Source organism: Lichenostomus cassidix, chromosome 1 (assembly GCF_008360975.1).
Source record: "Lichenostomus cassidix isolate B80296 chromosome 1, HeHo_3.0, whole genome shotgun sequence".
Classification (NCBI taxonomy): Eukaryota; Metazoa; Chordata; class Aves; order Passeriformes; family Meliphagidae; genus Lichenostomus; species Lichenostomus cassidix.
The window spans coordinates 86,396,075-86,412,889 of NC_139479.1; positions in this window are offsets into that span (position 1 = coordinate 86,396,075).

A 16,815-nucleotide genomic window follows, 5' to 3' on the forward strand; every position below is an offset into this window, starting at 1 on the left:
CTTCACAAGTGACAAAAAATACTATGGGGACTGAGAGATGGAATATTTTGTTATATATTTGCTTCTCCCATACTTCTCTTGCTTTTCTCTGCTGCCAGAAACCTGCAGAATCAGTGAAGACGTTTAGAGGCATAATCTTTGAGCTGGCAAAGAATGTGGTTACCTGGCTGCTTTTGTTTGTTTATTTGTTTAACTCAGACAGATGCACCCATTGACATGATTTTCCAACGTGTCTTTTTTGTAGAAAGGCCTATGTGAGCAAGCCACACTAAAGGTCGACTGTGGGTTTTTTGCAAAATGGGTGTATTTCATTGCATATGGGCTGGGTGACCCTGGCCTAGATCTTAGGCATTCCAAGTCACTGGGTAGTCTAGCTCAGAGCTTGCTGGTGAACATGCACATGCAGCCAGGCACACCCAAAGTGTGGGAGGCGCAGACTCTGCCCTCACAGCTGGCAGTGACTATGGTCCCACACCAGCAGCACAGACCTCCCTGCTCACCTCACTCGTGTGCTCCCAACAGCTGTTTTTGGGAACAGATCCTGTTCCTGCCCCGCTGGCCAGGAATTCAATCCCCCTGCTGGCTTCAGGAGGAGGAGGACATGGAGACCCTTCTTACTGCAGTCACTGGCACCACAGGCCATGGGCACCCATCCCCCAGGTCTGACCCTGGGAGCTGGCACCAAATTCCCCTCATGCCCACAGAGGCTTGACAGCAGCTGGCATGGAGTCCCTGCAGCCTGTTCCCTGTGGACACAGAATGAGCATACACAGATGCCCAAGAAAAGATTTCATAAGATAGAAGAAGCAAGGCCAGACTGCACTGGGCAGGCACAGGGCTTGACAAAATTGTACTGACCAGCCCCATTTTAAAGCTGGCTTCTCTTACACCCCTCTGTGTCAAGTGCCTTTGTTCCCCTCAGCTGTGCCTTTCCCTTGTATATCCTCAACCCTATGGTTGCTCCATTGATTCCTGCATCCCTCACAGTCCAGTCCTTCAGTCCAACCAGTTCTAAAGTCCAGGCTAAATGAAACTTTCACACACTCTTACATCCATTAATATGATTGACCAGGTTTGGTTTTCATCACTGCCTCCCTTATGTCAGCCAGGTTTATGTCCTTGCTCTTGGCTTCCTCCTTTTCTTATTATCCCTGTTGTGTCAGAAAAGGTGGTAAAGGAGAAGTCACTCTCCTTCCACATACTCATGCAGATAATTGTGCCACATAATGTGTCCAGCAATTTTTGTCCCACATTTGTCCTAACTTGGGCATTTAGTGGGAGAGGTCATATTTCAATCCTATGGTAATGAATGGCTTATTTGCAGTTTTCATCCTGATGCCTGGACAAGAGACAGCCAAGGTAAACACCACCAAGCCTGGAAAGTTGTATGTTCTTTTGAGTGGATTTTTTAATTGGAAAGGCTCGCTTGAATGTACAGAAATAGGACAATGTTTGGTGTGTAGTGCAATAAACAAAAGAATTGCAGTGTAATAGAGAGTGTAAGTATGGGGAAAGGACCCATTCAAACAGTAATCAGTTCCATGGAATACCATAAAGTGAGTTTCTCTTCCTTGTGTTCTTTGAGCTGTTAGGAGTTTGATACTGCTGTCATGTTAAGGATGGCAAACCAGCTGGTTCTGGCTGTTTGCACACTTACCTGCAGGCATATGAAGATTAATTTACTGCTACTACTTTTAGAGTTTTTTTAGAGATTGTCACTCTACTCCTAGAAACAAGTCTGAAGCTATGCTCTTCTTAGCTATTGACTTTGTTAACTAGAAATGTCATTAATTTCTGTATTTATATTTTGTCTATTGCCTTTGAATATCTTTGAGGTGTTTTTGTTTCCGTATTTGCCTTTCTAGGAAAACTGCTTTGCGATTAGAGAGGGATGAAAAAAGAATAAGAAAGGATAAATGTATCAGCATTTGGAAGCTGCTGGTCCACATGTGGAGATTGTGCCAATCAGGAAGGCAGGTAGTGGGAATGACATAGTTTCCTATCTGAAGCCAAGAGCAGTTACATCCATTTCCTGTTTCAGTTTTCTAGCCAATAAATGCCAAATTTCATTTAAAGGTAATGAAATCACACTGACACCAAAAAGATCAACCTTAAGTGTTTCTTATCTTTACTCAGCTTCTCCACTGATACATTTTTGTTCCCATGGACTTATAAAGCAATGTAATATATAAACCAATACAGGTGGTGAGAATCTGACTCATGTCCAGGTTTTGGAACAACAAAAAGCCTTGGCCTGCTCACCTCCCTCTTCCTGTTCCCATGCTTTGCTTGCATTCATGTTGTCATAAAGCGAAACAGATGAAATATCTGGATGATTGTTAAAAACAACTTTGGAATGGGAAAATGCTAATTCAGTTTATTGTATTAAGTGATGTGTCTGGTTACAGACCTGGAGGTGACCAAGCTGCTAGTACATGTAATCTTTTTTTCCAGTCAATGCCTACCTTTGAGCTGGTGAAAGTTGTCTGAGAAAGTAATCCCAACTGAGAACAGTTGGTGCAAATAAGCCTTTCAAAGGATGATTGGATATTGGATATACTGTGTTATTGTCTAAGTATTAACTAGGGGGATTACTTTTTTAAAAGACTTATTTCTATAAAGGGACTGGCTGACACAAATACTTTCATCACAGATTTTGTTTTAACACAGCTGTTGAGAATACTGTGTCCCTGACAAAGCTCTATCAGCTAATTACTGAATGTTTCTGAGAGTGAATTAAATAGCAGCTCGAGACTGATATTTTTAATTGTTTTGATTTTTTACTGTTAGTACAAGAAATACGACCCAAAGCAATGGGATAAGATAAGGACAAGAGATGGAAAAGCTGTGGGGAAGAAATGCCAGTGGGAGAAAAACAGTTACATAAGTGAAGTGGTGCATGAGTGTGCATGTCCAACAGGGGCTGGGGAGTGGATGCAAGAAGGGGAAGGAACATAAAAATATAACTGCTTTAAATTTTTTAAACTCAGTTTTCATGCTGATGGTCTTCCTGGATGTTTAGCAATGTTTATATATTCCCAGTGGGATGGAGTATTGAATGGAGGGCCAGGGGATTTGTAGTCAAAATTTCATGTCTTTTGACATGCTGTAATGAGAGCAGGCTTACAGAAGTGGTGCACAAATGCTACAGAGCTGCCAGAAATGAGAGGTGTAGCTACAGCACCTCTTCTGAACCCTGTTGCAAGGAGCATGGGGGTAGCAAAGTGTTGCTGTCTGCTGCAAACATAACTGGCTGGCTTCTGGTTTCTCGGGGGGCCAACATGCTTCCTGAAATATCCCCACTCCAGCAACATTGCACACGTCTTGTCTTTGCAACTCTTCCATGGCAAGTGTGTGGTATCAAATTTACTGTATTTAATGGATCGCTGTAGTGTGACAAAAGGAGCAAAAATGTTATGGTTTGTGTTAATAAGTCAGAGAAAGATTGTGCTACTGCTCTAAATTATCTGCTCCATGAAGCAATTGATTTCTGGAAAGAAACTGTCTTCTATTGTATATTACATTAGGTATTGCAATAGATCTGAATTTTTTTGGCCTTTAGCTGCTATGCTGGTAAATATGACTGATTTTCAAATTTCAGAATACAAACCTGTTTTGTCTCTTTGTAAAAAACAGGTTTCTATCAAGCACATTCATAAAGTTGATGAATCTCTGAAAGTTTTTCTTTGATGCACAAAATCCCTCACTGAACAGAATTTAATAGTCTATCAATGAGAATTGCATTCAATAAGACAATATAATTCTCTTTATAGTAACTATTCATTTAAACTGAAAATCCCAGAGTGGAAGGTGTGTGTCTAACAGAGCCTTGAGCTATCAGTGCACTTCAGGGCTGGAATCTGTGCAATGCTTCATCACAGATGGACAGCTTGTAGACAAAAATACACAGTTTACCACCTCAGCATAACTGTGGGGGGAGTTGGTAAGGCGGTATATAATTAATGTTGGATTTGATCCAGGATACCTTTTGCTTGGGAGAGAAGATCAAGATTTTTAGTGGCAGTGTTTTTAAGACTGGTTTATGGTTCAGCAAAGTGTGGAATATTGAGTAAAATTAGAACTGTACCATGGCACAGACAGAGAGAATTCCTTCCACTGTACTGCTGGCTCCACAGCCTCACAGGGAAACATTCTAAAATGGTGTTTTCCTTTTAAAATAAAAATTAAATGCTAATTCTTTTCAGTTTGAGAAATGTGAAGAGCGTGGCTGTAAAATGTGATAGGGAAAAAAATATCAACATGAAGAACTGGTTTTAATGTTCCCCTGGGAATGTTGTGGTTTTTGATATTTCAGAAATGGGTTTGCTTAGCCCTGAGGGAAAGGGATTGGAAGAGCATGATAGACATGAGCATGCACGAAGACTGTATGTTCAGTATTAAGGGGGAAAAAATAGGTCACTGTATTAGATAGCTCATTTGGTTTCCTTTAAAGCCACAAGAGATAGAAAGGGCTGAGCTGCAGTTAGGAAGTTGCCCTGTTTTCTGAGGGACAGGGCAAATAAGCAGTGATGATCTCCTTGCTTTGTCAGGTGTTCACAAACACACCTGTTAATTCATGCCTTCCATGGGAGCTGATGGTGTCATTGGAAAAAGTGCCAGTTTATGCAACAGCTCTAATTATTCATGTACCAATGCTGAGCTGCACATGGCTTAAGGAAAACATTTTTAATGCAGGTTATATGGAAGGAAATACTTTTCTTACTATTTTTTGGTAGTTTATTATACATTATGCCCAAGAATGGTCCATCCCAGAACCCAGGAAGTCAAGCAGAAGTGTCAAGATGCCCTAATGGATGAACAAGGAGCTCCTGACTGAACTCTGACATCCAAAGGAAGCACACAAGAGGTGGCAGCACGGGAAGGTGACCTAGGAGGAAAACAGCAATGCTGTCCTGACCTTGCACAGACAGGGTGAGGAATGCCAAAACAGCCAGGACAGAAAACAATAAATAATCCAACAAGGAAATGAGGGATATCTATTTTATCTGCCCTTGTCCTTATGGATGATTTTAACTTCCCAGGCATCAACTGGGTAATATCATACAGTGGACACAAACAGATTCAGGAAATTGCTGAAGCACACTGAAGATCACTTCTTGGTTCAGGTACTAAGGGAGGCAATTAAGATAGGTGCCCTCCTAGCTTTGCTGTTTGTAAACAGAAAGGGTCTCAGGGATGAGGTGGTGACTGGTGGCTGTCATTTAGGAAAAGAGACATTTAGGTAAAAAGGAAGTGTATGGACACTAGAAGCAAGAATGGACAATGCAGGAGAACTAGAGAGACCCTGTTTGGCACTGCAGAGAGAAAATTCATGCAGTCAGAGCTTGACTAGACTTCAAGCTGGCCAACATTGTGAAGGACAAAAAAGGCTTCTTAAAATATATTAACAGCAAACAGAGAATCAGAGGGAACACTGGTCTGTTGATTGACAGGGTCACTCACCTCACAAATAGGGACATAGACAAAACAGAGGTATTTAATGCTGTTTTTGCCTCTGTCTTTAATACCGATGATGGGCCCTGAGATCCCAGGAGACCTGTGTTAGAAGATCGAGACTGAGGGGATGATAAGCTCCCAGCTGCTCCTGAACTTGTTCAAGAGGAGCTGTCCAAGCTGGATGCACATAAATGTGTGGAGCCTGATGGGATTCATCCCAGAATACTGATGGAGCTGGCCAGTGTTATCACAGGACCTCTCTGCATTATTTTTCTTCAATGATCTTGGGAGTCTGGAGAGGTCCCAGTTAGCTGGAGGCTGGCAATGTTTCAAGAAGGATAAGAAGGAAGACCCTGGTAATTATAGACCTGCCAGTCTTACTTCAGTGCCTGGTAAAATTATGGAGAAGGTTTTTCTGAGAGACAGTGCAGTCATTGATTTTAGTGAGCACAGGTTCACAAGGGGAAAGTCCAGCTTAACCAACTTAATTTCATTTCATTATAAGGTCACACACCTAATTGACCAAGGGAAGCCAGTGAATGTGGTGTTTTGGGATTTTACCATGCTTTTGATACTACTCTCACAGTATCCTTCTGAATCAACTGCCCAGCACAAAGCTAGACAAATCCATAATATGTTGGGTAAATGAAGTTATATCAGGCTGGCAGCCAGTCACCCCCAGGATTCCCAAGGGCTCAATTTTACAGCCAGTGCTCTTCAATGTTTTCATAAATGATCTGGACACAGGAATCAAATGTACAATAAGTAAGTTTGTCAATGGTACTAAATTAGGAGGAGCTGTGGACTCCCTTGAGGGTAAAGAGGTCCTGCAGAGAGACCTGGAGAGCTGAGCAATCACCAACTGTATGAAATTTAATTAGACCAAGTACTGGATTCTCCATGTGGGACACAGTAATCCTGGTTATTCATACAAATTGGAGGATGAGAGAATGGAGAACAGCACTGTGGAAAGGGACCTGGGGGACTCTGGCAAGTCGAATATGAGTCAGAAGTGCCCTGGCAGCCAGGAGGGCCAATGACATCCTGGGGTTAATCAGGCACAGCATCACCAGCCAGGCAAGGGAGAGGACTGTCCTGCTCTGCTCTGCTCTGCTCTGCTCTGCTCTGCACTGGGGCAGCCTCACCTCGAGCCCTGGGAGCAGTTTTGGGTGCCACAATAAATGAAGGATATAAAGCTATTGGGGTGTGTGCAGAGGAAGGTGATGAAGATGGTGACAGGTCTCAAAGGCAAGACTTAGGAGGAAGTGGCTGAGGTTGCCTTGGTTTGTTTAGCTTAGAGGAAGGAGAGGAGGCTGCAGAGTGACCTCATCACAGTCTACAGCTTCGTGAAGGCAAGCAGCAGAGGGGAGGGGCTGATCCAGCAACAGGACACCAGGAAATGCAGTGAAGCTGCACCAGGTAAGTTCAGATTAAACGTTAGGAAAAGGCTCTTCACTGAGGAGGTGGTTGATCACTGGAACAGGCTCCTCAAGGAAACTGGTCATGGTTTCCTTCCTTTTCTGACAAACCTGTCAGAGTTCAAGGAACATTTTGATGATGCTCTCAGTTGTATGGTTTAGTTTTAGGTAGTTCTGCGGGGAGCAGGGATTTGGACCTATTGATCATTATGTGTCCCTTCCCACCCACGAGATATTGTGTCACTCTAAGTCTATGGAACCTGATGGGATGCATCCCTGACGGAGGGAGCTGGCCAGTGTCATTGCAAGTTTCCTTGGAGTGGAGTGTTTCTGGCAGGATTGAGGAAGATGATCCTTCCCTTCTACTGAGCACTCGACCACATCAGGAGTGTTGTATGCAGTTCTGGGTTTCCCAGTATGAGACAAGGATGTAGTGGAATGAATCCAGAAAACAGTTCCTAAAATGATGAGCACATTGAAACATTTGAGGAGATGATGAGAGAGCTGTGACTGTTTAGCCTAAAAAAAAGATGGCCTGGAAGGTAATTTTATCAGTGTATATAAATACTTGGTTGAAGGGTATAAAGAAGACAAAGCTACTCTCTTCTTAGTACTGCAGAGTGAAAGGACAGGAGGCAATGGACACAAATTGAAATACAAGAAACTCCACCTAAATAAAACAATGTCTTTACTGTGTGCAATGCCAAGCACTAGAACAGATTGCCCATGGAGGTTGTGGATGCTCCATCTTTGGAAATTTTCAAAATCCAGTTGGACAAGACCCTGGTCAACCTGCTCAAGCTGACTCTGCTGTGAGCAAGAGCTTGGAATAGATGACAGCCAGATTAATTCTATAATTAAACCTTGATTTTTAGAAAAATATGCATTGACTTTTTTTCAGTGTAGCACAGTCAAACTCATACTGCACTGCAGATGACGTGAGAATGAAGTCAAATGCGTATCTCCTTTACTCTGTCAAGCAAGGTGACTCTAGAGCTGGTCAAACTGGAATACCTCCAGTTTCCTACCTGTCACTTAATACAATTTCCATTTTACCAAAAATTTCTGGTAAAGTTTACTGTAAATCTGTAAATTTCTTGCACTGTGTTTATGACTCCAGTTTCTGTAACTTTTCCTCTGATCCTTGAGCATAAAGAAGGAAAACACGATTTTGAATGTTAGTATGAAATTCCCTCAGGGTGGTGCAATTTCATAGGCAATTAAAAGCTGTGTTAGTGTGGAGAGACAAAATAGGCCTGCTACTGACAGCCTAAATGCAGAAGAAAATGACCCCTTGCATCCCAGCAGTATGATGGCTTTGCAGACTGAAATAAACACACATCACCCTAAATAAACTGTGAAATACAGCCTGTTTTATTTAAAGGGTGGTGGTTGTATTTTTATATTGCACTTGGCATTTCCTGATTTAAGAGCTGCAAGCTGTCTTCTGCCTACCACATGTTTCTGTTTGTAGTTCTGGCATTTGTATAACCCAGTGGTAGAAACTGTCATCCAGTTTCTAACTCACTGTACATTAAACATAGCAGCCAGAAGGATCCTAGCTCCAGACAATATGTTTTGCACACCAGTATTTTTCAAAATCTCCTGCTTTTAGTCCTTGAAGATAATCAAGTGAGTTTTTATATAGATTTCATAGAAGACAATTTTAGACCCATATAAAAGGGTTTAATTCTTTGAAGTATTCCATTTAGGACTGTAATTTGTGTTGCAGTGTAATCTGTGTTAAGAAGTAAGATTCATGCCTATGCACATTTATTCTTGGGCTATTTTTTCTCTTTGCATTTAGTGTTGCAGTCTCTGACATCACAGCATATGAGTTTAGTGCTTTTCAATCCACTTACTTCAGGAGACAGATATGGTAATGAATTTGATTCTGGCTGTTCATGAAGAGCAAATTGTGGCTGCTCAAGTCCATTAAGGTCTTTGTCTCCACCATCATCAGCTAGGGAAAGGAATGCATATGAAGGTATAAGAACAGAAACTGCTGAAAGAAATCACAGCAGTATGTGAGTGCAAATACAATCCATAACTTTTTGCTATGAGAGAGAATAAAACCAGAGAGCAACAGCCCATTTCTAGGTGGCTCTGTAAGGCTATACTCCAAAGTATTCACAGATATATATATAAATAAGAACATCATTAACTGTCCAGACAAGACCTAGCAAACTTCATTGACCAGCTCTTCTATTATTGCTTAGTAGGCACCAGAACTTTCTTACAGAAACTGCAAAGTCCAAGCTGCCTCATGCTGAATGGTAAGGAAGAAAATTTTATGATTAGTTGCAACAAGATACCTAAGCAGTCTTCGGTTTTAAGATATATTTCCTGGGGCCTTAATACTTGAAAGTTACCACTAGGTCTGCAAATGCCATTTCAGTGAGCTTTTCTTCCCATGCATGTCACAAATTCTCTGCTGTTCTGAAACTTTTTGTATGCTGTCTTCAGTTTCTCCACAAGCGTCTGAATTATGTCTAGCACCTTGTGGTTGATAGTGTGCCTTCATTTGTCTGAAAGAATCTTGTAAGATTGTTTAAAAGAAAGGTAATCCTGTCTTTTACCCACTATTTTACTTGCATAGCAAAAGGTTAAATAGAAAAGTTTGGCTGAGTCAAATCAGCATGTGCAGAGTATTATAGCTGTTCAACCTGCTGATGATTTCATGGTAAGTACCTGTGTGCCTATTTTCGCCCACACTACATATAAGGCTGCTGCTGTGGTAAGCAAATTTCAAATATTTACCTTTTTTACAGAGTATGAATGTGAGCAGTAACTGTCAAGTAGCTCTTTACCGTACTGTAAATCCACACTCAAGCTTGCCTTGTTCAAGCCTATAGTCAGAGAATTGTTGTAATGAGTGAAGTAGTACCTCCCTTTGCAGAAGCCATCCTAGTTAAGAGCACATATTTAACTTGATGTTTAATAACTGTTCTAAATTATTACTTGTAGGGCTTTGTAAGTGGTTTTATCAGGCTTATATATGTGCCTGTATTTGGCAAACTACCTGCACATGTCCCTCACATTCCCCCTTCCAGCTGCAAGGCTGGCTATTTACCAGGGCTCTGGCATTTTAGCTTACTTTAAGGAGATAAACCTGAAGGGTTACAAGGTTTTCAGGGAAGATGGATTGGGAAGGCAAGTAGGAGGGCTTGTACGTTGTGAAAATGACTGCCTTGGGTGCGTGGAACTTTGTCTTGGGACAATTGTTGAGCCTGAGAAGAGCGTGGGTGAGGACACAAGGACAGACCAGCACAGTTGATATCACAGACATGTCTGCGACCAAATCACCTTATCAAGAAGAGGCAGGTGAAGCCTTCTTTGGGCACCATGCCATAGAAGCTTTGCTGCATTTGGGAGACCTTACGGTGATGAGAATTATGTTGAAGCTTTTTGTCTTCCTTTGGGACTACTGGAAAAACCTGATCTGAGAAGAGTGTACTTTTCAAAAATTACTTTGGGCTAAGTGAAATCTTAGAATCGAATGTGAACCACTTCTGTCTCCCACCACCACTTTCTGCAAACAGAACTCGGTTTGAGATGACAAGGTGGGGAAGATCCCCGCTGGTACACTGGGACTGGTCAGCACCTCAGGACCTTGCTGTGTGGATGAGCATTCCTGTGCCCCTCCAACCCCTCTTGCCCTGAGCCCTGCAGGTTTCCCCTCCCGCACCCTGGAAAGCCGTCACTGCCGCAGTCCTGGCTGCAAGGGGGACCAGGGAAGGCTCACCCTCCTCGCCTTCCTTGCCCTGGCTCTCAGATCTGGCCGAGGGCGAGTGGCTCCCGCCCAGCGCGGTGAGGCCGGGCGGGGCCGGCGGGCTGCGGCTGCAGGTACAGAGAGAGGCCGGGCCGGCCGGCCCGCCCCTGGGGCACAGCCCGCCTCGCCCGATTATGTCACCCGTGCTCAAAACAAAGTTAGGAAAGTGCTCTCAGCCTTTCCGCGGTGTCGCTGCCAGCCCGGGGCGAGGCGGCCCGGCCGGCCCGAGGGGCTGGGGCTGCGGCAGGTGAGTGTGGGAGGCAGCGCGGCCCGCAGCAGTCGGGCCAGCCGGGAGGGAGGGAGGGAGGGAGGGAGCTCTGTGCCCGGCCGGACCATTCTCCCTGCCGAGACACCCGTGGCTGCTGCTGCGCATTGCCCTGCAGAGCCGCGGTGTCCCCAGAGAGCCCCGGAGTGTCGCAAGCCGCGCTTCCTGCGGGCTGTCAGGGGCACTCGGCCCGGCAGGGACAGGGACAGGGGGACACTGCTGCCCTTGAGGCTCGCCGAGCTCGCTGCCAGGCTGCAAGGTGGCAGGGCAGGAAGGGGCTGGAAGCGGCTGGTGCAGCCCCCGCAGCAAGAAACCCTCCCGGCGAGGCAGCCAAGCCCGCCCTGGGGCGGCGGCTGGGTGGGCAGCGACAGCTCCGAGCCCAGGGTGCGACTGTCGTGACTCCTCCCGCGCGGAATGTTCCCAGAGGTGTGCCCGAAGCGCTGCTGCTGTGCTGGCGCTCCGTGCCGCGGGGAGCTTCGTGCTAGAGGAGTCCCTGCATGGCCTGGCCGCCCCAGGAGCTGCCCCGCTGCTTTTCCCCTCCTTGCAGATACCGAAGATAGCTGAGCTTGTGGCTGGTGACTGCCCTAAGGCCCACCGAGTGCTCCTTGGAGAAGGCAGTGCTGTTCCTGGTGGTTGTAGAAATGATTCCTGTGTCCCCCTGCAAGAGTTTGGTGTCACTCTTACTCTGCTGTGGCACTGCTGTGATATCTGATTTCGTTTTCTGTCTTTCTTGGTACTGAAGGCTTGTGATGACTGTAAACGACAGTTATAAAAGAAACATACTGCTGCCAGAATAATAGATTTCTTAATATACATCAGCAGAACAGATGATGACTGCATGTAGTGAAACGTGGGTAGTGTCACAATTGGGAGAATGGTGAAATCCCTCGGGAACACTGACTAATTTAACATGCTCTTCTATTTTCTTAGTTGCAACTTTGTGGTTTTTAACAGTAGTTTTCAAGTTAGTTTCGCTTTCCTTTCTAGAATATGTATATTATTCTGATGCATGGGTAAAAATTTACTGGTTTTCTGTGGGTTGTTCAAAGAACTCTGGTCCCCATATTTGAGCTTCAGTAACATACAGTTCAAAAGGAAGCTGTTGCACCCAAAAGTACAAGAGATGAAATTAATTGTTGGTCTTCTCTATACTAAATTCTTATCTTTCATGAAATCAAGAAAAGAAATCAAGTGTCAGTGTTTGAAGTACAAAAAGGCAGGTGTGTTTCTGTGAATGGATTAAGTAGCAAATGAGACTTATGGCAATAATAGTTTACAGTCTCATGGTCTGCCAGCCCTGGGAGAGTTAACTTCACTGTTGCTGAAGTGAATGAGGTATTTTTAGTTCCTTGTGAGACACCTCTGCCCCACCGCCACCCTTTCCTCTTATCTTGTGGTGCACTAGCAGATAACTGTAAAACAAGTAGCAGAAATAAATGCACTAAAGAGCATCACTCCACAAGCTTTGCTTGTGGTTTCTTCAGACCACAGGATGAATGTGCTGCTTCAAACAGATCTTTCTTTTCCTCCCCTTTCTGTTCATTGACAAATTATATACTGTAACACTTTTGTGCATGGGTAAATGGTGGATAGATGGAGGAGTAAAGCATATAGTGGTCTGCCTTGGTTCCCTCTCCACCATTCACTAATTTGCAGTATAAGTGTATATGAATATATAGTTCTACATGTAAGGAGGGAGCAATTCATCTATAGGGTTTTATTTCTCATGTGCAAAAATGCAGATTTAGTCAGTTTTAGTTAAACCTGATTTAAAAACAATTGATTCCACTGTTCATGACCTAATCCATGCAGAAGCCCCGGCATGTCTGTGTGTGATTGAAACTGACTTTAAAGATTTTGGTCTCATTCCTTGGTCTCACAAGAGTGTCAAGGAAAGGGAAGGGTCTTGCTGGGGAACTTCCATTCGTTGAAGAGCAGCATAAATGAAGGCAGGCATCCTGCACAATTGTAAGGATAAGTTTTTGAATAATTGGCTCACAGTCAATGTGGAAGTTGCATCAACTGAAAAGTAGTGAATTAAAATCCAATTAAGAATATGTAATGGTGCATTTTTAATTGTTTGCATTGCAAGACTTTTTTTGTAGAACTGAACAGCATGAGGTACACCAAGTCTCCTAATCAAACATAGATAAGTGGATTTGTTTATATGTGTTTCCAAGGCCTTAGAAGTGAGCCATGCAGCACAGATAGCATGAAGGTTATCTTGTTCTGCATATAGGAAAATATTACTCTTTTAGTATCACATTTTATTATTACTTTTTTTGCAGTAAAAAAAACCAGTGGACTAGCAAATTAAATGTTCCTGTGCCTCACTGACATGCTCTTGTCCCATAAAAACTGTCTCACTGACTCAAGTGTAGGTATTTTCCCAAGAGCAAGTTTGTAATTTTAGAAATTATGGAAGTTTTGAAGACAATAATTCTTGCCAACCCAGCTGCAAACTAAGTGCCAGATAACTAAGGAAACATTTGGAATATGCCTCTTGGTCTTCTAGTGGAATCTGCATTAATTTGGGTCCTCTAAGGTCCATGGCAGAGTAGAGTGAAATTTTCCCCTAACTTTTTTCCCGTGAAAAAAGAATTCTTATTTGTAGGGAATATTTAATTTGCGTCTCAAAATCATTTAACTTAGGTTAAAGATGTAGCATTTCTTGAAAAACTAGAAATAGAGAGTGTATTTTAGATTTTGAGCCAAATTGTTGTTGGCTTTCAGGCAGACAAAAGGTTTTGATTTTTTTCAGAAGTTACATTTTTAGCAACAACTTTTGGAGGAGGCAGAATATTTCAAGGTGTTTTTTGTGAAAATGGTGTATTTTAAAGATGTTCTTGTCAACCCAAATTCACCAGCTGAAAGTAGCTTCATTTAGCAGTGAGTCATTAAGAAAACCTGAAAGACAAGACAATTAAAAGGGGCATATACTGTTTAACTTAGACTTTTTCCAGATCTTTGCTTCAAGGGGAGGGGGTTTCCAGTGCAAATAATTTTTCAACAAATGGAACAGCTCATGTGAATGGGCAGTATCTCCTGCCAGAACGTCATGTTACACCCTTTACTAATATAATGCTGTTATCAATATAGTTAATCACATTTAATTTCAGTACTTGGAACAATGCAACACAGTAAATTGTGCCTAGAGGCATTTTCCAACACAAATGATTCTATGATTCTTTGCAATCAGATGGACTCAGCTCAGTTTTGACTTCACTACATTTGCAATTTGTTGCATATGTTGTAAGGTGCTCCTTCTTAACAGTAGTTTTTACATCCCTGAATGAACAATTTATGTTTTAGAAAGAAGTCAAAATAATGGTAGAATAGTTGTATAGTAGTTCTAATACAAGTTCTATGTCTGCATGTCCAGTTTACATGCAAACATTTATAAAAACTAATGCTGCAGCCACAAATGTTAGCCAGAGTTTTAGTGCAAAATACATAACTGGCCAAACCATCTTTGTATGCAGCAATGATTTATTGGTAAATTGGAGAGACAGAGACAGACTTTGTGAGGAAAACACACACACACACACACACACACACACACACACTTACACCCCCATCCTGCTCAGGTATTGCATAGGTCAACAGTTTCTGAAGACTCCAGGTTCTCACAACCAGCAGGCAGGCAAGGACCAAGAGGGAGGGAGAAGAGTTCCTGGAATTAGCGTCCTTGAATAAGGTGGAAAGAGCAGAAGGAGGGAGAGGAGACAATGTGTCCTTAAGCATGCAGAGGCTACAGGCAGGGTGCTCTCAGTTCTGATGATCTTGTGATTATTCTGTGACAGTGATTTCCATGGTGATTGTTGCCCCTAAATTCAGTGTTCCTTTATGAGAAGTTTGCCTTCCCAGGCAGCTCTTGGCTTTTGAGTTCTTAAATACATTAAAAAGGAAGCATCCAAAGCAATGAAGCAAGAGGGAAAGATGCATTTCTGCTAAAATCATAGCTGCTTAGAGTAGCTTTTCTTCTCAAGGATCCTAGCTGCACTTAGCAGGGCCATTTTAACTTCACCCTGCCTTTTCAGTATGGATCCCTAAGAACTGCTTAGATTTAGGCAATAAAAATCCTGTTAGTTGTTTTTCATTAGTGTTTTCATATTGAAGACCAGGATAGGGAATAAATTAATATGCCTGGTTACTTTGGACATCCAAATTTTAATACATGGGCAGTTTTGTTTACTACTTCCATGGAGGCCAGCAGGAAGCTAGGCAGGAGACTTTTGCCTTCCTCTTCCTCTGGGGAAGCTGGCCTTTGGGAGAAGAAAATTTTCTTACAAGGCCAGTGAAAACTAGTTGCTTGGATGCAAATGTTAAAAATGAAGAAGTTTAATGAAGACACGTTCAGCAGTCTGAGTGGGTATTCTGCATCAGAGTGCACAGAATTGACATTGTTTGTTTCCAACATTTGTATTAGTGGATTCATATAGGGACAAATGCTGAGGGGAGAGTAAGAGGTCTCTGTCCAAAGTCTTTGGTATCCTGTTTTGGGATCATTAATGCTGTCACTTTAAGCATATTTTCTGTTTTTCTCCTGTTTTACAATTAATATTGTTGAGACACTGCTTCAGATATATAACCTGGATTTTCATCTTTCTTTAGCTTTAAGGGTTTTTTTGGGGTTTTTTTTTCCTTAACCAGTAATCTTCTGAGAAGGAAAAATTTAATTTCTATGACTTTGATGTATGTATAACACACAATATCTTCTCCCAGGTCTTTTTCCTCCTTGATTTCTGCTGAGCTCCCTTTCCTTGAAATAAATGGGAAGTAATTTTATGGAAACTTAAAACCTTGTTGTGGTATAAATGAAGCTTTAAGCTTGCAGATAGCAAAGTAGGTGATCCTAATGGTTGCCTTAATCTTTAAAAACTATTCAGGTCTGGCTGGAGAGTTTCTATTAAGACTGAATCTAAACAGTCTGTTGAGACTGATTCTAAACAGAATTTGGTTCTCCCACACAAATCTACTCACAGGAGAGGAATTTCTACATAACTTAATTTTTCCTTTTATAGGCCAGTGGATGTAGGATTCTTCTGTTCTCTGCCTTTGCTACTCCCCTGAAATTACTTTCCTGACACATTTCTTTCAGACACTTTCCTGTGGTCCCTCATAGGAACTCCCTCCTGCCTCAGATCTCTCCCTCCAGAGTTAAACTCCCCACTCCATTGTGTACAATCTCCTAGGATGAAGAGTCATGAGAGATCATGTACATCATCAGAGAAGTGAATGCAGGCTGTGTGGAAGAGGCTTTGATGATACATTTCATCACAAACCTCTCTGACTTGCATGTTTTTACTTGAAAAGTCAAAACTGTAGGAATGAAAGTCCCCTTTTTATTTCATCCAGTTCTGTCTAGGTGTTCATATGGTTAGGCCAAGCTTCATAATGCTTCCATGTGAGCTTAAAGGGTCATTGTCTTAGTCATAGTTGAGAAAAAATAGGTTTTTTTCTTGACTACGCAACTTCGTATCTCTGCTAGTTAGTTGTTTTAAGTGTGGGGCCTGAATTTTTACCTTGGATGGTCATAAAAATCTTTTTTTTTTAATGGCCAGAAGTAACACTGAGGTCTGCTGATCTATTAATCTTCCTCAAGGAAGGATCATCTCTGCCGTTATTTGCATATTTGTGTTTGGTCTGTTCTTCCGTGATGACAGAACTGCCCTGCCCTTGCAGCCAGTGGTTCAGTGCTCCACCTGCTTTATCCTTGGGTGGGTTTTCATGTCTAGCTTGTGTGTCATGTTTGCTTTTTGTGGATTGTATTCTCTGCCCAGGGAGCACTTTTCTCTAATCCTGTACCTAGAAAACTTCTGTGCACTTGAGGTTGGTTATTCTGCTGTCTTTGCAATCCCATTCCTCTGTCACTCTCTGTAGGTCCTGCATTTTTCTTTGAT